Below are 22,100 nucleotides of genomic sequence, written 5' to 3'. Positions count from 1 at the left end.
TGTTATCCATTTTTGGTACATTGTTCTGATACTATTTGCTTTTAGTAGTATCATATAAGCATTGGCATAACAAATAAAATTTCAAAATTAATAGTTTTTCGGCTATGTGCTGTTTCTTTACAAATAATGTCTAGTGAATTTACGGACTTTAATGCCAAAGTTCATAAGATATTTGCTATGCACAGTTTCCTTACTAAGAATTTGGAAATATATCTGCATTAAGTTGATAAAACAATAGGAAATAACCCTGTAACGGTTAACTTTAACGACATAGCATCTTAATGGAAAATATGTCCCTAACTATATTTTTGTTTATGATTTTAAATGCATGAAATCAATGCACTGAATTGAAAACAGCGAATTTTATCTCTATAACATGTTTTCAGGCGTTACACTTAATGGACGTGTTTGCTGTTTTTGTCGTAGAACATTTTATCACAGTGTTGACACATTTTCAATATTCGAATAATTGACTTAATTTGTTGTCAAACTCTACCCGTATTTTTATTCCTTATTTATATCCGGTACATCATATTTAAGACACGCTTCAATGAAATTTTCAATACATTGATGATCGTTATTGTTCATTGAATATGCAATCACATGTCGTACAATCGGAAACGAAGGTAACTGCATATACCAATTACTGCCAGAGAGCTCGAGTGAAAAGATCTGTCAAATGCCAGTAATAAAAATACGAATTTCCATAGAGTTATAACAGTTTTATTGTTATACACAGCTTGGAGCCTCATATACGAGGGTTGTTCAAAAAGTAATAGGACTGCAGTTCTACTGTTCACATTTTTTAATCTAGGTGCATAATTTTACAGGATAATAATATCGGAACATATCCTCTATATACAGTGAAAAAATCAATAAAATATGTTTGAAAATAACGAGTCTGTGAAAACTTCAAATGACAAGGGGTACGCTACCCGGCGCACGCTAACATCACAATAAATGACGTTTATGACGTCGTAAAATAAAAACAAAATGCAACAAGCGTCATCCCTTCTGAAAGAATTCTCTCTCGAGTGTTCCAGGTGTCTAAATCATGTAAATTTGACCAGACCTCATATATGTAGATGAAGCGAGAAAGAAAGCGATCACATTCTCGTTCCACTCTCCGAAAAAAATCCTGATAGCCGGCCACTCTCCGCTTTTTCTCGTATTCTTGTATTCTTGTATTCTTATAGAAATTGATATAGATTAAACAGGCATGAACTTATGATGATAATGAGAAAGCGATTAATAGAATTAATGGCACATATAATCGTATGTTCTTAAAACAATATGATTATGTAAGTAAAATAACAAAATTTATAAACTGAAAAGTATATTTTCCTACTAAGAACAGCGTATCATTTTTAAAAGAAAATCAGGGAAAAAATATTAAAAAAACTGTTAATCATTATAACATTAATTTATTGATTTCACGTATATCTAGTTAAATGAAATAAAATTTTGTTTGAAAACAAATCATTTGGTCAGAACTGAAGCAATAGACCCGATGCAGGAATTTAAACATGCTGGTCAGTTCGTGGACTGTTTACCGTCCATCATTTTGTAGCGCTTTTTTATTTGACGTCACTAACGTCCCGTCAATTTCCCGCTATCATTCTCATCCTTTCGTGTTTATGATCTCGAATGTGCAGTTTTTGAATTGCTTGCGCAATCTGAGAACGAGTATCCTGAGTAGCCGATTAATTGTACCGTGTTACTTTTATGTTTTCGTATGTATCTAAAGGAGTATCGCCAATTTGTTGGCAAAGTTTAACGATCGCACACATTTTCAGTTTTTTAACGAAGGTCAAGTTTCTACATTTAACGTTATGACTACTGCTGTTCAAAACTTGATGATTTAGCCATTTCATATCTGAATGACGTCAAATTTGGGAATAATGTCTTTTAAATATATTAACTTGTGATGGTGAAATAAATGGGGAAAAAGAAAATAAATTATTAATAAAATAGAAGTACAACTAAGCTTTAAAAAACTTTTTCATGTGCTGCGCCGAGTGCGGGTTACCATGGTTATTCAATTACACAGGGAACACGCATTAAGCACAATAATTCAATAATTTTATGCTTAAATTGAAGAAAACATTTTTCGATCGCTCTACATATCAAAATATTCTTAATTGAATTGAATATAAAGTTGCAAGACTCTTAGTCCTATTACTTTTTGAACAACCCTCGTATATGAAATCAACTCTTACAAAAATATCTTAATTTTCTAATCTACAATCCACAATCATATAACAAATTTTGATATTTTCTTTTTTATTAGACCCGTTTCGAATAATACTCAGACATAAAACATGAACACATATAAGCTAAAAGTTATGACAAATTTTGCAACACAAGTATGACAAAAATGCTTAATCAAGACTGTCATTTTAACATTGATAGTACAATTCAAATGAATAGATATTTCGTATCCTTTCAGTATACATGTCAATGTAATATTCAAATGAAAACTTAAGGATAAAACGAAAGCATACCAAATAAATGCAATGATATAAACGGAAAGTAACTGAAAGTGGGTTAGAATAATATTGCCTTTAGCCTAGACCGTAATCTATAGGATTTCAAAATTAATTTTATTAAGTCATTTCGCCGCCGACATATCGGGAAACCCCGCTTACTCTAGGAGTCACGTTATGTTAATACACGGCCCACCCGTCCTTGGGATAAAATAGCTGATTATTGATTTATTGATTTCTGTATTTTGTTCAATCGTGTAATACTTTTGGTTTGATATAGGAATCGTTCATATGTTTCATATTTTTGAAAATATAATAAGCATCTATAGGCCATCCTTAGAATAATGTGAGGTATATACACTTAAACTGATTAAAACTGACATTATGCTCATACGTTGAGTAGAATCAGTAATAAATTAAAACATTGGCTATTGTTATAATGGAGTTTGACTAATATTTGAAAATGAAAGTAAATGTTTTGGTATACAAAATAGGATAATAGAAACACATTTTTTATCATTAACATCATTTTATGGCCAACATAATCAGCAAAAGCACCAATAATAGCAGCAGCAGCAGTATCATGATGTCAACATATACGTTTTTATTCATGAAAATATCTTTTGTATATTGATGCCATTTAGGATTTAATAGCAAATCATTTGCAATTATAGAAAAAGTTGCTTGAATAAAATAAAAGTAAAGATTTTTGTTATCTCAGTTATGTTATCATCCGAATGAATATGAATCCATTAATAATATTTCCCCTGGCATACCTATTGGTCAAGCTCCATTTGTCTTGAAAAAAACTCAGCACGAATTAGTCATTATAGCCAATATATTAATGTTGAGAGGATGTTTCGCATTAATCTTCTGTATTGAGAGTTGGAAAATCCGATATAATACTAGCATTTTATTTAATGGAAATCAGCCTCTGGCGTTATTTGTAAAATACTCTATTTTAACTTTTTCTCATGAAACAAAAATAAATCCTTTTTCCATGAAGATTGAATGTTTCACTGTATTGAAGCAAGTCGTAAGAAAGGTAAAATTCATTTCTTTGATTCATACAGTTTGCACGTAAATTGATTGTGCTTTAATATGACGTGTTTATACAATATCATAATTAAATCAAGAGGTAAATATCCGGAGTTCAAACTATATTATAAGCATTATAAAAGGTAAATTTTCATCTCATACACGAAAACAGAAAGTATTTTTAAAAGTGAACAATACATTATAAAAATTCAAAGGCATTGTCCAGCCAAATCTGATTGAAAAAATAAACAACAAAATATAAAAACAATTCATTACAGTAGATTTTCAAATATCATTACACATATGGGTTTATCCGTAAAAAAGAATATTGATAATAATCAAAAAGACAATAAATCTATTGATAAAAAAGTATACTTTTATTCTGTAATTAACATTTAATACCGTTGAGACTTTTAGGAGCTTCTGTGAAGCCAGACCATAATTAAGATAACAAGAAAAGTTGTCCTAATTTAGAGACCTGGGTTCAATAGGGAAATATTGTGGCTAAATGATGTCATATGACAACACTGAACCTATCTGAGCAGTTTAAATGTATTCAGAAATGCATGTTTTAATGACTTTTCATTAGATATCTGATTAAGCGTCGGGTATTATGGTTTGATTATTGCAAAATATGTTTTAACTTCAGCCATATTTTTTTCAATTGCAGAATAATGATAATTATTAAATATACAATCAAACATCCATGTTAGTTTTCAGTGATTTAAATAACCGCTAGCATATCATAATAATTATTTTCATTTAATTGACAGGTTTAATGACATAAGTCCAAAAATGTCATATTTTACATTCAATCTGATATCATGAAGTATGAAAGCGGAAAAACATTCTTCTATATATTTTTTTTAAATCTACAAACGAAACAAATGAGGTTTTTGGTTTAATCGTATTGTTCTTAAGGTTCAACTTATAATAGAAAGACAATGACATTAATCACTGACAAACATTAAATCGTCAATGATTTATGGCACTGCTGTAACACAGCAAGAATGATACTACTTTGAGAAAATTGCCTTGGACATACCTCAAAAATAATAATGTTTTTCTGCAGTTAAAGATCATTTTCTTCCCTATCATTTGGATTATTCGTTACGTGATTGATAATATTTTCTTTACGAATCGTCATTTCTTCTTTTAAATGTCATTTTTAAATGCAATGATTTGGAAAAATTGCATAGACACAAATCTTTAGTTGCATATGTTCATCATTTTTTGTTTTGTTCTATAAATAACATCATGGTTCGAATTTTCAATTTAAAAAAAACAACTTAATTACTTCCTATATGTGAGTGATTGTACCGACCGATAATGATATAATCAGTGAAAGCATCGTTTTTTTTTTTTGTATAATTAAAAATGTTATTTGAAATAGATAAGTAATTATAATATTCAATGTAAAAGGAAAGGGAATGAATGGTGCTTTATACTATTCCGGATATCACTTCTTTTTAAAAAAAGAAATTAATATCCGTTAGAACGCAGAATTATTAATATCTTAAAATTCATATTTACCATAGTACAATTCTGATTCGAACAAGAAGCTTTAAAAATGTGTGATCTTATAGTTTATGCCAGTTAACGATATACTCATATAACCACATACTTGAAACAGCGCCAGGAACATTTTTGTCTTTTTTCCAAATATGTTATTCAAACAAGATAATTGTATTTCGTAATAATGAAAAATAGAGGACAGCGATGAGTCATAACTTCTTAAAAGTTTTTTTTAACTAGATCTACCAAATCTTTCATGAAAAAGTAATCACATTGATGATTTACATCAGACGTTATTTAAATTTCATTTCATATTGCATCTTTAATGATGCTTTATTTATGTATTTTAAGGAAGAAATAAGTTACTTATATTTTGAAATGATAAAGTGTGTTTATAATTAACAGAAGGTTTTATTTCTGGGCTTAAAATCTTTATTGTATAATGTAATGTTGTGCTGTATGTGCCTTTCCAAGGATTTTATAATAAAATACCTAGACAACTTGCAAAAAGACAGAGACGGTATCCTTAAATATTATCATTACCGAACTTCATGGCATGTGATATATATTTCCATACGAATACGTGATTTAAACGTACACATCTTCCATATTGGATAACCGGATATTGGAGGAAATTCGCAATTAATTTATTGTCTAACAATACGATTAGGAGAATATGGCAAGAAAATTAAAAGAATTGATTTCCTTTACAAGTTTGAAAAACATGTTATGGTAAAAATCAGTCATGCGTACAATAATTCTTATTATCACACTGGAAAATTAAAAAAAAAACATTCATTTTCATACTTTTGTCCTGAAAATACGTTCTCTTTAAATGTGTGCTTTTACAAAAATCATCTGTTAAGCAGATCTCTTTTATTTCAATTAAAAAAAAAAGATAAATATATTTTTTATTTGTAAAAGCATTTACAAACACAGTTGTCTATGAACGGAGACATACATAAATTAGGACAAATAGTTTTGTACTATTTGAAATTCTGTTTTGCAGCAGGGTTTGATATTAAAAATAATTATAGCTAAACTATATTGCAGCGTTCCTTTGTTTGGGAGTAATTACATGGTATTCTAATATCAACTAAATAGACATTTAGTGCTTCGCTAAATGTCTTCAACTTTTTATAAATTATATTGTGCTATTATTTTAGTCTAGCTGTTTCAATTTAAACATAATAAAACTGAACAAATCTAGAAGACTTATCCAGCAAATGAATAAAATAAATGTCAAATTATATTCTATCAAGTTAAGTTAGCCATTTAAAATATACGGTTGTTTATGTATAGACATACTTTTATTTATTTTATTTAAAAAATTGTCTATTTACGAAATTTAAAATGATATGACAGCTTTGACGTGCGTAGTATAGTAAAGATATAACCACTTTTTCAACTTATTTCTTCAATAAGTAATTAAATTATAATTTATGCTGATGCTTATGCTATGTATATATAAAATATCTCGTCGGTACGCATTTCTAAATGAACTATTCATCATTTTAAAATATTTTCAAAATATGTTCTACCTGACTAAACGTGGTCATCATATGTCGCATAAGTAGCATTTATTGCCTACAACATGCTAAGATAAACGATATTCCGAAGACAAATACACAGTGATATAGCTGGAATGATTTCTTTAGAATGATAATAAAATTATGCACACAAAACAAGTGGCATAACTTATAGCAGCATGTATGAATGATGCAGATAATATAATTATTCCTTAAAAGTGTGTGATGTAATGAAACTTTATTGTAAAACTTTTTTTCAATGTCTTTCATGTTTATTGCATTGCAGTGTTTTTAATAAGCGTACATTCCTTCGCGTATCGAAATGACATCAAACACAATATAAATAATGTTGTCATTTCATACGCCATAGAACGCAATAATTGTGCAAAAAAGTATTAAACCTCAAACGTTTGTTACTGTATAATGTCAAAAAACGTTTACAATTTTAATCTGATATGGGTTTGATATGAGACTGTTACAATAATTTCTTTTTCTTTTGTCCCTTTAACTTCATAAAATTACAGTAGTCCCAGCATTGTCTGTAAAGTATTTTGAAATTTTATTGTGCTTTTTCTGTCAACTTTACTGTTGGAAAACAAACGTACTATACAGAACAAATCTTGGGAAATTCTCTAGTACATAAAAAAATGAAAATAAAAATAGGTTATGCCAAATTGTGAGTCTTGAATTAAAAAAAATCGTTTTGTTAGAGTAATTTCAGTAAAAGAAATATCTTCAAAAGAAAAAAAAACAGAAAAAGAGATAAAAACCGACGCCGTTCATTTTTGTTTTAGCCTTTCCCTGCTACATGTAGCACAATCAATTGATGCATGTTTATATACAAATGAAAAATAACGGGCCAAAATCTGGACAAATCGTTTCCCAAGCTCGATACTAAAGGAATACAAATTGCATCTTATTTCATCGATTTTTTCTTTAATTAGAAGCAGTAGTTTTGTTAAAGTCCTCTCTGTAATTGAAATGTCTTGTTGCGAGCTTTGACGTATTGATCAGAAATCGAAAGGAATAATAAAACGAGCGGAAGGAAATGTGACATAGAAGAATGGTGACTTTTATGCTTCGTATCTCCGGAAATCTCTCAATAACTTTCGGACAATGATTTTTCAGAATGAGAAATTTGTATTTCCGCACACGTTACGGAAAGCAAGAGTGAACTTAATGAATGGACGAGAGAATTGCAGACTTGTTTTCCTCTAGTTTTACATATTTGTGCAATACTTTTGCAATAGTTTGTATTAAAAATATTTATCAGTATAATGTGCAAGGTTCCTTGCATTAAGTCTAGATGTTGAAATGTTCGTTCATACTCTACTTAGCGGATGTAAAAGAGTGTTTCACAAATCCCAGATATTTCCGAAATATAATCATTGAAATCTTGTTAGACGTAAACAAACTCATTTTCGATAAAAAAATTCAAGTTTGAGTCATCTTCAAGTAATGAATAGTCGTAATAGAGTGAAGATTATTCCAGTACAAAATGTTTGTCCTATAGAATATTAACACGACCTGTTAATTTTGAAATATGTTTCAACAATATTAAGTCATAATAACCAATTCATAATATTTATTTATTAACACTTAAACTGATATTTCACAAAGTCAGTGTTGTGAACTAATGTAAGATAAGTAAAGATACTTAAATACTTTAGAATACAAACACCCCCGATATTCGTGCCATTGGTCGATTCATTCATCAAAAAGCTTTGCGTTGGAGTTCCAAATAATTGGATGTCTTCTTGTGGCCTTAATTGTATTGCATGAATGGTATTTTTAATTGCTCAGAAATCACATTATACAAAGAAAAGGTAGAGAAGACACAAAATACAGGACTGTCCGGACGTTTTGTTTACAATAGGTTTCTTTTAGAAAACAGTTGTATAATTGCTGGTGGCAGTATACTTATTTGCCTTGATAGACCTTATACGTTAAGATAATGCTTGCTGCATCGTATGTGTAATAAATGCACTTGACCTTCAACTTAGGCAATTGACTTCATAATACTCTGTCGTTTTTGTGTTGTTTCTGTTGTTGTTTTTTTTTTGTTTGGTGTTTTTTATCATTGATTATCTTCTGTTAGCTGTTTTTATTTTGATTCTATTTTATTTGTACTTTAATTTCGTTCTTGATTTATTTTTTTACGCTGGAATAAATTTTCATAGAACTTACTGCCTTCAATGAATACTTTGTACAATCTTTGTAAACATGCTATTTGAATAATTCAATTATTTTTCTACATATCGCCTTTTTAGAAATGTCAAACATGTGTTTAATAATGTTTCGATAGCACGTTAGATGTTTAGCAGCGCAAGAAATTAACACTGAATGTTCTGTTATGTGTCGTAAAGGTAGTAAAATGTAAACAATATAGTATTTTTACTTTTATACACAATACTTATTCACTGTAATTATACCAATTGCCAACAAAGCAAAAGAAGCAAAGATAGTCCATCTATATAGCAAATGAAAAATGAAAAACTGTTTCAAGATATCAAAATTTTTAAGTCTGTGTGAAATAAAAATAAAAAGATAGCATTTCATAGGAATAATGACCCTTTAAGGAATCCGTGACACGATGTGTAATCAGGATTGTAGTATTGTTCTTTCACGTGTCAAAGTCGATATTTACCCACTTCTGAAACGTATTGTAATAATATTAACAACATTTACAATAACCTTTGTAAAACACTGTTACAAATACTATTGTAAATAACACTGTTTGTATAATTAACTTTTCCCATTTCTGAAGCTAATATCTTAGGCTTTCTAAGTATATTTTCTCCTAGATATTCTTCAACATGATATGTTTTATAAGACAATCTCTGGGCATTAGCCTTCCCTCAATAATATTATGTCATCTTGTTAACGATCCATATTAAGTTATAGCCAAAAGGCCTATTCGGATTTAAATCCGAAACATTTTTTACCATACAAAAAAGTAGCATCCTCGAATTTGTCATCGAAAAATTGATAAAATTCCAAATAACTCAAAATATTCATGATCGTTTGCAAATAAAAAAAATATACGGATGAAAAAATCGATCTTTATTTTTTGAAATGCCATGCTGTTCTATGGGCTTAATTAATTGTATTCATTCGTAAAGGACGAAATAAAAGATCTGTCTTAAATCCGCAGAAATGAGACACACTAAATTGTGAAAAGAGTCGTCGTGTGTGAATCAAATTATTTTTCGTTAACCAGACAACGTCTGGAATATATGATTTGATTTTCCTTTTTTCCCTTTTAACGGAGTTTCATTGCTTAAGGAAGTAAGGATGACTTTGAATTTGTGTTACACATTTAATAAGGCTCAAATAAATTCTATGTTTTTCGTGTGTTCAGTGTTTCACAAATACATTGATAGAGTAATTATGTGATGCAACAATGGATGTTTCGTGTGTTTGAATAATATCTTTATGGGTATACAATGTGCATCTTCTGGATATAACTGTACATTCATCTAAATTCATTGCAAATATTAAAGATTAGGTATGTGACATTTTCTTTCCTTTCATGTTTTTCATGAAATGCTCCATTTAAAGCAAAGCCATCCCGTACAACAAAGCGTGTGCTCGTTAGGCATATACGGCGTTCTTTTGTGTTTTCATGTTTTGTTTATCCCCAAAAAAGGCTAAAACCCTTGTTAAATATATAAAATTAAGTAAATTATTGATTAATTCATGTTTTTCTGTCACAAGTAAAACATACCTGTAATGCAAGATAAGTTTTCTTGTTGTTTATCTTTATTTCAGTTAGTAAATGCATATAAAGGGTTATCTACTAACCATAAAATGCTTTAACATTCAATGATAATAATATCAAAGTTTTGAAAGCATACTAAACATAAAATGCTTTAACATTCAATGATAATAATATCAAAGATTTGAAAGCAAATAACTTTTCCTTTTATGGTTAAAGGTTAATACTTCAAACAATAAATGCTATTAATGAAACCAAGTATCTTTTTTAATAGAAGATAGTAAAGATTGGTCCATCAATACAACTGTTCTTACATATTATCGCTTAAAACTTGCATTACCTCTTAAATACCAGGCAAATTAAATATGATAACCTTTATTTTCTATATCTCCCATTCCTTATTCCTCTTGTCAAATGTTTAAACAAGAGATAGATTTATATGAGCACCCCCTGGAGGTAAGCACTATTTTACAGCATGGTTTGATGATGAGACATTTATCTTGTCTGCAATCTCTATGTTTTATCATCTTTACACATACAGTCGACTATATAGCAAACTACTTTAAGATACCTGTTTGAAAGAATATCATAGAAAAAGGCTATGTCATTAGTGTCATAAGAAGTGCTCCTTATAGATTTGATATCAACATATCTCATTTATTGTAAAATAGGAAAATTAAAAGCATTGTATTATATTGTATTATTGTTCTCAGTGGTTTAATACAACCAAGTGTTATGTGTTATAAATTGGCAAGTTGCGGAAAAGTCGGTAATAACTCTTTAGTTATCGAAGCAAGACGGATCAGATAATCCGACCGCCAAAAAATGATTGTAAAAGTATTAAGATCTCCGTTGAAAACAATCGATCAATTAAGCAAATAGAATTACTGTGTATGCATTTGCTCCACTGTGTACAGTGTGTCAATGTAACACAAACAAAAAGACTGCCGTATTATCGATGACATTTATTTAAATGCCTAGTTCAGTCTTGAAAACGGGATAAATTTTGTTTTTCCTAAACGATACTCTTAGACTCCCAAGAAAAAATTATCTTGTTTTCATGCTTAAACCAGACAGTAAATTTTTAACGTTTTTGTTTTAATTATATCTTCATGCTTAAACCAGACAGTAAAATTTTTAACGTTTTTGTTTTAATTATATCAATCTTTAGTGCGCTACTTTAAATTTGATGTTCTAACGGTTTCTTAAAATACATATCTTATCTTCAAGTCAACAAAATCTTTGGTGCGCTACATTTTTTTTTGATATTCTAACAATATCTTAAAATATGTCTTATCTTCAAGTCGACAACAAAATTCGATTGGGAACATTTTGCAGGTGATCATAAACTATGACATAGTATCCTATCATTGAGATTATTGTTAAAGATATGTATAATTTGTGTATGGAAATGAAGGAGTCTCCGATTCCAGTAAAAGTTATACATTTATCAAATTAAATCGTCTTACTAAAACACAACATATCTTAAAATTTTTTATCTCATTTGAAAATACTCAACTAATCATTTGAAAGTAATCAAATTATCATTTGAAAGTAATCAACTAATCATTTGAAGAAAATCAACTAATCATTTGAAAGTAATCACTCATTTCAGAAAATGTAATTAGGGCTATCATACAAATCGTTAAAATCAGATTTATTATAACATGTGTAATTTACAAAAGCTCAACAAAAAGCCAAATTATATCTGTTATGTCATTTATATTAGTTTAAGTGTCGATAACATTCAAAAAATGTTTATCAATACATACTTTCTTTGAATAAAATAATTTGTGCATCATTTTAGGATACCTTTATCATTTTGTATTCAGTAATAAGAGAAAGAAATCAATTACATGATGACTTTATTTTTTTATCTCAATTGTTCTTTTCTATTTGAAAAAAAAAGTTTTACATATAGTTTATATAAAGACACATGTTTTAAAAATATATGAATAATTGTCAAAACAAATCAAGTTTTGTTTTATTTTAGATAGGGATGATTTGCTTGTTGCATGACAGTATACTATATGTTAAAATTTCAAAACATATAGAGGATATTTGTTTAGTTCAGTGTAAGATCGGACTATATTTCACCGAGTGAGCAACAAAAGGTATATTTCACGAGTGGCACACCCAAGAGTGTAATATTCACGAGATGAAATGAATTGCGATCTTACACTAAACTAAACTTATTTTTAGTATCTGCAAATAAACGTTTCAAAAGACATTTTAGCCTAATACTAAATGGAAAACGCGCCAAATAGACGTCATTTACGACGTCACGTCATTAAGTTGGTTTCCAGTACTGTGTACGCTGGTTTTTCACAGTGAAACAACGTAACGGGCTTTAATTGAAAACAGTGAAAGATATCAAATTGATAATTTCACTGGTTCAAACAGTGATTTATTAGTTTTTAATTTCACTGATATATTTCAATAAACCACCGAAAAACATGTAATAAATAACACGTCACTCTTCCTCTTTGATTTCCTTCCTTTCTAAAATAATTTCATTGACAATGTTTTGACAAATGAAATGACATAGGAGCTTTACGAACGTGCATCTCAGAGCATTTCGTGAACAGTTATTGAATTCAACTTATTACAGAAGGAGAACAAAGCATAAATCATTTACAGAGATTACAACAACATTGATTTATAGGACTCGTCTTTCACAGCAAGAATTGTCATATTTCGATAATTCATCTTCGGACACGTTTCAAAAGGAATTTCTCCGTTTTGCAAAAAATAAATTTCTCTGTTTTGCAGGAAATTGTTTACTGCTCACACTTAGATCTTAAGATGACTGACTTTAATTATTGGCCACAAATTATTGACTTCATATTTAAGTATCCTGTTTCGAGAAAATTGCTTTGTATCTTTGAACATGTTTCAAAAATTATATTGTGTTTCACAAGGAAACTGTTCCCTGTTACTGTTGATGTCTAAAGATGATTGATTATAATAACTGGTCAAATGGTCTGATCTTTTTTTTATTCAATTATTATTGAATTGTCATGAAAATTTTCTTTCTTGTTGGGTGGTTCAAATATTCCTACCTTGAATACTGTTGAATCACCCTTAGGATATGTGGTCTGCTTTTTAAATTTGTCTTTTGACGTCATATCTGTGATATGCAGGCTTCATAACCTCAGATCCCCTTTCAAAATTCCATTTTATTTAGTTCCGCCCATTGTTTTCTCGTTTAGGGCACATGCATTTTTCAACTTGGGGACCATATGCCGCTTTTCATGGAATGGCACTAACGTGTCACATTGAAGATTCCGCTTATGATAATAAAATAAAAAATGATGATAACCGCCATATGAACACATCTGCGGATGTTTCAAAATTCTAAAATTTACCAGTTCATGTTAAATGTTGAATTCTGCTTAAGCCGGTGCTAGGGGGCGTGGACGGTAGTTTGCACTTGACAGTACCGTCCATGAACAGGCACAATAAAACCGAGCCTTCAACATTTTCAATTTGCCGGGTTGGGCTTTCTTTAGGGATTCTTATTTTTCTCTATTTTGGACGTGTTTCAAAAAATATCGTTGTTCATCCAGTGTAAACGTCCCTGATTTCGTTTGATAATAGGTTGATAATACTTGTTCAGAGAATTGATATTATGTTGATTAAAGATTTAATTGTATAATTATGATATAAGCAAACAAACGGAACTAATAAACTAATATTTAGAGTAATCACATTGACACAAGAAGAAGACTTCGGCAATCAATTATTTCGTTTTATCTTTTGTTGTTGTTGTTGGTTTTGTTTTCTTTCTTTCTTTTTTCTTTAAAACATATCATTTTTTTAGTTCTTAAATAAGTCAAAAGAAGGACAATACAAAATCGTATTTATATCAATATGTCCTAACGATTTGAATCAATTTGTAATTTCCTGATAACACTATGTAGAGGTTAACAAAATTGACATTTTCAGGGTTGCAATAATTTTATATAAAAACTAATGTACGCCATTTGTTTTCATTTTCAGATTAAAGCATGAACACTATATTTTCTAAGCAAGCTTTTGTATCAAATGTCAGCGATTTGTCTTTAATAAATACTTATAAAATGGTAAAATCATGTCTGACAAAGCAATTTCTTTATATTGTACAGTTATTTTCTTAATATCTGTCTTGAATTCTTTCATAACCATAACTAGGTCCATATGTGTACTTCAGGTATTTATTAACTTACCCGAAATATATATTCCTAAGCATAGCGTTTAATACGATGGCTCTAGGATGATAAAGCCAATTAAAATTCGTTACTTGAATAATAAATACTTTTCATAAATGGAATTTATTTACATTACCTAGTTTGTATAAGAATTCTATCTATAACTGATTTGATTAATGCTTCCTTTCTGTATAATAATGATAATAATAATAATAATAAACAATAAAACGTTGTTCTATGATCAAATAGAGACATCAGTGAAGTGTAGCTGTACAGGTTTCAAAAGTTATATTTGAGACTAATAAAGCTTTAAAAAAATTATTCAATATTCATTTTTATTGATATTTTATTGAAATGTATAATTTACATAAAATAATACAACAGGTCTTTAATAGTTGTCTTTCATGGCATCTTTTAAAGATAAATAATCCCTCGGATACATTATTGGAATTAAAAATACTATAATATTATATAACTTATTATTCTCCCTAACAAAGCCTTTGGGTTGAATTTACATACTAATACACAATAAAAATGTGAACGAATGGTATATAAAATTATCGGATTTTCTTATAAATATGGAAATCAATATTGGCAAATAAATGTTAGAGGGGATCATGGCAGAATATAACATTAGATTTACTTTCCTGCAGTAACAATCAGAATAACAATTGTTACAGAAACTTGTTATGAATACAATGTTTTATCAAAATGTTTGGTTTAGATAGGACAACAACCTTTCGTCGCTTCTGGAATAATAGTAAAAGCTTTATTTAAGCGTTTGATTTACAAAATGTTTGAGCGGGAATCATGAATGAAATTCAATCTTAAGTTATTTATAATAGATTTACTCCTATTATAATATATTTTGTTTTAATAATTAGGACATTAAACAACATTAATTATTACAGTCAAATGTTGGGCGATGAACAGTTTTGACATAATCAAATTTTGTATTTATTCCTTCCTTTAAAATTTTCTTCTGCAACTCTCAGTGTGTATAAATAATGTATACAAAAGCAAAATGGTGTTTAAAATAAAATCATTCAATTTATGTGAACTTCAAGGTTGATAAGTTTGTTTCGGGAAACCCAGCGAACAGATTAGGCTGACGTAACCATAACTTTGTTCTTACATTTTAACATATCTTCTTGTACAAAATGTTTATCAATTTCAAGTTTCATTGCTTCATCTGATATAATCAATACAAATTATGACTTTATATACTATCCATCTAAAGCTTCCGTTCGTCAATGTGACACTTATGATCTCCGATTATAAATTCTAACTATATTTCAACATGAAAACTGCTAAACTGTTATATTACAAGAATGAACTGTGATTCCATAGAATACATGGTATTCAAGAAAAGAAACTTTTACTTAATATTGTACATCTTTCCTACAAGTCTAAATTAAAAGTATCGAAATTTAAGTCTGAATGTTTTATTTCATCTACCAAACACAATAAAACTTATCTGTTTCTTATACATGGAGACAGACCTTTTCCCATTCAAATTCGCTCTAAAACGTCTCCAGAATAATACGTGTTATAAGAAAGTTCTCCGGGCATTGGCCTTTCTTTAATAATATTGTCTCATCTAGTTAACGATCCAGATTAAGTTATAGCCACAAGGGTTATATTACACAGTGGCTTTATTGGATTCAAATGCGAAACTATTCTACCAATAAAAACGGTAATGTTATGACATGGACAAATTTATTGAAGTTCGAATAACGCCAAATTTGCATGGTCTGTGATGAATAAAAACATATATACATCAGATGAAAAAATCGATCTTCAGTTTCTGAAAAGCCAAACTGTTCTATGGGCTTAATTAATTGTATTCATTCGTAGAACGAAATGAAATATTGGTCTTAAATCCGCAGAAATGAGAAACGATACATTGGAAAAGTAGTCGCCATGTGTGAAGCAAACAGTTTTCAGTTACAAGACGAATTTTGCAATATATATGATTTGATTTTGATTTGACAGTGCTCTATTTGGAACAAAAGTATTTATGGTTTTTACTTTTGTGCTAAGCTAAACTGTTTTAATTGAAGCAATAAATGGTCGTTTATTTTACAGTGTCTGACAAAGAGTGCATCAGTGTGATACAACAATGGATGTTTCATGTGTTTAAATTGTGATTTTATGTTTCATTGATTGGATAACTTTTGTGAAAGGTAAGGAACTTTGTTATTGAAAATATCAAATTTGCAGTAACTTTTGCTTTTTCGGTTTATAGTTGTACTTTCATTTCAAATGATCCAATCATTAAACGAAAATAATCAGATCATTAACGAAAATTGATATAAAATCCCTTTTTTTATCATCCAACAATGATGGTGCAGAGTTTTAATCTAAATATAAGGCATACATTTGATATGGCTGTGTAAAAACGATTGTTTGCAATATAATCGGATATAAAGTGTCATAAACAGGTAAAATTTGAACATTCCGTATAAGTTATAATTCACTTTTAATCTAATACATGTACACTTACATAAAACAGTATGCATTTAATATATTATTAAAAATTTTAATTGGAAAGTAAAACTATGATTGTGTTAAGTAAAATGTTCCATTTCTTCATACCACCCCTCCAACTTCTCGACTAATAGATATAGATTTGAAAAAGAGACAAGCCCGTTAGTCAGATATTACTGATAACTCTTCGATTTTTATATTTATCTCGTTTCCAGATAATACCAATTTTAAATCCCAATAAAATATAGATGTATAATTTATGTATGCTTTTTAAGAAGTGGACATAGATGTACTTTTATCGCAGACATGCTTTTTGTGTTGTATTATGTACCAAAAGAGCTAAATTCGTAAGTAATCATGTGCCCTAAAAATGAAACCAATACACGATAACTAGTTATGCCTCTCGCAGAATCTCTACAAGAAGCCATACAATAATAAATATAAAACAGAAATTGGGACCCAAAGGAAGTGTCGATATAATTGTGAAACACGGAACATTCCAACACATATTGGCGCTACGAGTATATCATATATATTATATGATACGGTAATATCTAGAAGTATCTTATTTATTTTGAAAATAAGAAACGCATTCATTTCAAGGTGATTATTTAAATTTATATTCGGAATCTGTATATTTATATTTTGTTTATTCATTATCCATGTAAAGGTTTATCTTTAGTTGCATACTTTATATTACTATAATAAGAACTTATTATATTGCAAATATGGTTATATTTCCTTATACATTTGTAATATAGCAAATGCGAAAAGAAAGTTTTCATTTAATATTCTAATCAAGTCGCAAAACAAAAAGAGGTTAATAAATATTAAACGACAAGCTAAGCGACACGATCCTAATGTCACTCATTAAAAAGATGCAACCTATAAGAAAAATACTATCATAATAAAGTATTTCGTCAATTTACCATCTTTTCGCATAGTTTACAATTAATATATTCGCTAAATTATCTTGTTCTGTAATATACCACCATGTAAGAGAACACTACGTATGTTACTGTGTTGAGACAGTTTAATAGAAATTATGACATTGTGTCAAATTATGTTTTATTCCGACACGAGCAATCCTTCCTTTATTTAAGTTATATTAATGATAAAGAATGGACAGTCATGTTCACTGTTTTGCGTCTGTAAGTGGTAAATGTTTTTAATACTTATATAAATACTTTATGAGCATTTCTAAATGATACCTAAACCCAGATAATTCTCCTTTTTTGTTACCTATCGTAATAACCTATTAAATATTTCCCTATGACATCTGACATTATATGAGCGCCGTCATGACAAAATGACCCTTGGGGCAATTTTCTTCGATTTTTTGGTTTCATAATTTTCATAGAAACCAATTATTACAGATGATTTTACTTTTTATTTGACGAAAAAATCTTGAAAAATGTCAAAGATATATATTTTTATGTACATAGACCAATGTGTTGCTTCGACGTTGACGACGACGTTTGTTTAAACGTTGAACGTTTTAAAGAACGTCGTAGTTTATTGCTGAATTGCTTTGTTTTAAGAATGGATTTTGTAAGAATCAATAAAGACAGTAACTCCAAGTGAATTTATTTTACAGTCCTATGAAGTTACAAACTTCAAATTCATAAATATAAAAAGATAACAGAAGAAATCACATAAACTGATCAGCACTAATGTGCCCTGTATATTGGTTAATTTATTATTAACGAAATTTTAAAACTTGCAATATATACATCATTCTTATATCAAATAATATCTAGTTTATTGATAACAAATCTAAGGACTAAACATACAGTCAAAGATAATGCATGTATACATTTGTACATTTAAATCTGAATTGTCATTCTTCCCGTAACGGTGGGCACGTCACATCACGGTACGCCTGACGTACAAAAGGTCGTACATTCTTGTACAGATATTGCTGCCTTGCGCGGGAAAGTCCACCCGGTAGCAAAACTGCAGGGAGAATATCTTTTGGTACTGTAGCATTTATCTTCAGGATTGTGACCCGCTGCTCTTCGTCAGTCGAGCGCTCTTTCACGTATATAGCATCCTTCGTAATACGGAAAGCGTGATAGCGCTGTAAACCCCGTAATGGTAAAAAGAAATGCGGCAGAAATGTCTTCCAGTCATACCTGTAATATATGCTGACTTAGTTAATAATATGTCAGTCATAAATTACTTGATATTTTACAATGACAAGCAAGTATTAATACACGTACACGTAATATACCAGCGTTTATGCCAGGGCCGAATTAAGCATTCTATTAATTTGTTTTGTTGTTTTATTGTACAAACTTATATTAATGGGGTGTAAATTTTAGAAATTCAAATATTTGTAATAGAATACCAAGTCCAATTCTGGCATCCATCCTCCTTGCGGAAGAGCACGGGGAAATTGCTTGAAGCAGACTTTCTCACGACAGATGCCACCTGCGAAATACTGTCGCAGTCCGTGCGTCTATACAGCTTCTTGATATGTCCAAATCCTCCATCCACAAGACACCTGGAATCGAATAAAAAACTATATGAGCCGTGTCATGACAAAACCAACATAATGGGTTTGCGACCAGCATGGATCCAGACCAGCCAGCGCATCCCTGCAGTCTGATAAGGTTCTAACTGTTCGCTTACCAACCATATTACAAGTAGAGAAACTGATAGCGAACAGCATGTATCCTGATCAGACTGCGCGGATGCACAGGCTGGTCTGGATCCATGCTGGTCGCAAACGCACTATGTTGGTTTTGTCGTGACGCGGCTCATATAAAAATTGCTTATTTATAGTTTATGTTGATTTATTTTTATTTCTATAGGAACATAATGATTGCAAGTAAATTTGTTCTGGAATAATCGATTTGTTCGACAGTGTTTTAGTTTTAATCTAATGGCCAGATTGTCTCTATGGCATGCATAAAATACGCCCGCTGGTGTGCAAGCACATACATGTTTAAACACATAAAAATAGCAAATGATCGTTTTGTGCAGACCAGAATTATTGTAGAGGACTGTCATAAACTAAAATACATAAGTTCGCATTATACGAGTATAAAATATAATATAAAAACATAAATTACTTTGTGTGACCAGGAATTCCCATCAGGAGTGTTATTTCATCATGGAGCCCCATATGAATTCGCCATGCCAGATACGCTAACATAAAGCGATTTTTATTCTGCGCTGTAATAAAAAAATAATATATTTTTATTTCAACATTTAAACTAAAACTTAAAAATTATGCTTTGTAAAATGTAGCATTTTGAATATAAAACGGAATGTTCAGTGCTATACTATTATTTAATTAAAAAGACATTTACGGAAAAATACTCACAACCACAGTAAGTGTTGTCGGCGTGCATGATGCAAGCTTTCTCTCCAAATCCCTGGTTTTCGAGGCAGTGGTGTAGCATACTTATAACTGAGTTTGGCCCGTGCGTCCCTGTACCATCAGCACCTGTTAATTTACAATAATTCTAAGTATATTTCATATTTCGACAGCACACATTTAAAATGACATTTTATTTATTATATGTTTATATAAAATTAATATTTTACAATAATGAAAAGCAAAATAATTATCTGTATTATAGAAAAAAGCAAAATTTATTTACTTATTTATTTATTTATTTATTTATTCTTAACATACCAATTGATTCATCCTCGTCTATAAGATAATTATATTGTTGTGACACAGAATCAACACGGACGCCAAAATTTGTATTTTCCTGCCAGTAACAAAATACAAAGGACCCATTTGTTGACTATGGTGTGGTATTGTCACATTTTGAGAATAGTCGAATGTATAGTGCACTTTTGATAAATCACTAGTGCATGGCTGGGCAGGTCGATTGACTGTGACTGATGTGTGCCTCATTTCCTCACGAGCCTCTTCTATTGTCTGTCTATAAACCTGTCGCTCTCTCTGTGCATCCTACATAGTTTGTGTAAATAAACAAAAAAATATAAACAAATCACTCCAACTCTATAATTATTAACCTTACAATAAAATATCTATAAACATGTAATGCTAGTAAACACAAATATTATCTTAATAAATGTTAAATAGTTGATAGCAAATTTGGTATCACATGTATCAAACTATAATTCAATTGATATGTCAATAATTTCAAAAGTATGGTTCCATTATGGAGGCAAATAATTACCGCAAGAACTTTGCAAGGAAAAATCAGTGTTACTAATAAACATCTGGTAAAAGGTGATCCTTGAAAGCATTAATAACAACAAAATGACATGGGAATTGCAGACTTGTTTTGATTAATTAAGCGTAATAGGTGTTAAAGTCAAATCAGGATGTTTGATTAAATTCCGCTGTCGAACGGATTTTAAATTTTAGTAACGCGTAATATAATTAATATTACCTGTATATGTTCTCGTAAAGTGTTTGCTGCCTCAAGTTTGTCCATCTCATGTATAGCATCAGCCACCCGTTTCCTTATCATATCGCACTTATGACAAACGTCATCTTTTGCCTTCATTATCTTAATGTGTGGAAGGCATTGCTTCCAAACACATTTAAATGTAATTATACCAAGAACTCTGACGCCGGCTTCTACACATGCTTGTTGGTATTTGAATGTAAATCCACTTTCGTAGTATTACATGGTAACAGTATAGGTGCAGCCTCGTCTGCTCCGCGTGGTGCTGCTGGCATTGTTAACCCGTTGATTTCTGCATATAATAACAGGAAATCAACACAGAAACGCACGTCCTCGTACTTAACTGCATGGCTTGGCTTTCTCCTGGTATTCCCATGTATTCGCGGCACCGGTCCATTTGAATTTAAATGTTTTAGTAAAGATTTAACAGTTCTCTGCCCAATATCATTAATGTGGCAGAACACAGATTTACAAACAGTTTTGCCATCAAATGTATATCTATATCTAACTCGTTTACGTTTACCTTTCCTGGTTTCCTGTGTACCTATTTTCAACAGACTTCCCATAACAAACATCTCCTTTTGGTCTTTCTCCATTTCCCTGAGAGACAATATATGCCCTTGAATGTGTTCAGCATCAAACTGCGACAAACAATTGGTTTTACACTTACATTGTACACTTGTGACAGCATTATCGTCTGACTCTGATTCTAAACCGCCCTCGCCCCTCTCCTCATC

The 22,100-nt window shown here is 30.1% G+C and overlaps 1 pseudogene; it reads right to left on the bottom strand.

Annotated features, from left to right (window-relative positions):
• Nucleotides 1-18,270: 18,270 nt before the first annotated feature.
• Nucleotides 18,271-21,466, bottom strand: LOC132746504 (uncharacterized; annotated as a pseudogene).
• Between the last annotated feature and the right edge of the window lie 634 nt (nucleotides 21,467-22,100).

The sequence above is a fragment of the Ruditapes philippinarum genome, unplaced genomic scaffold (genome assembly GCF_026571515.1).
Source record: "Ruditapes philippinarum isolate M1 unplaced genomic scaffold, ASM2657151v2 ctg750_1_1_1_1, whole genome shotgun sequence".
NCBI classification, from domain to species: Eukaryota; Metazoa; Mollusca; class Bivalvia; order Venerida; family Veneridae; genus Ruditapes; species Ruditapes philippinarum.
The sequence above is the reverse complement of the archived record's forward strand: the minus strand, read 5'-3'. Positions and strand labels throughout refer to the sequence as shown.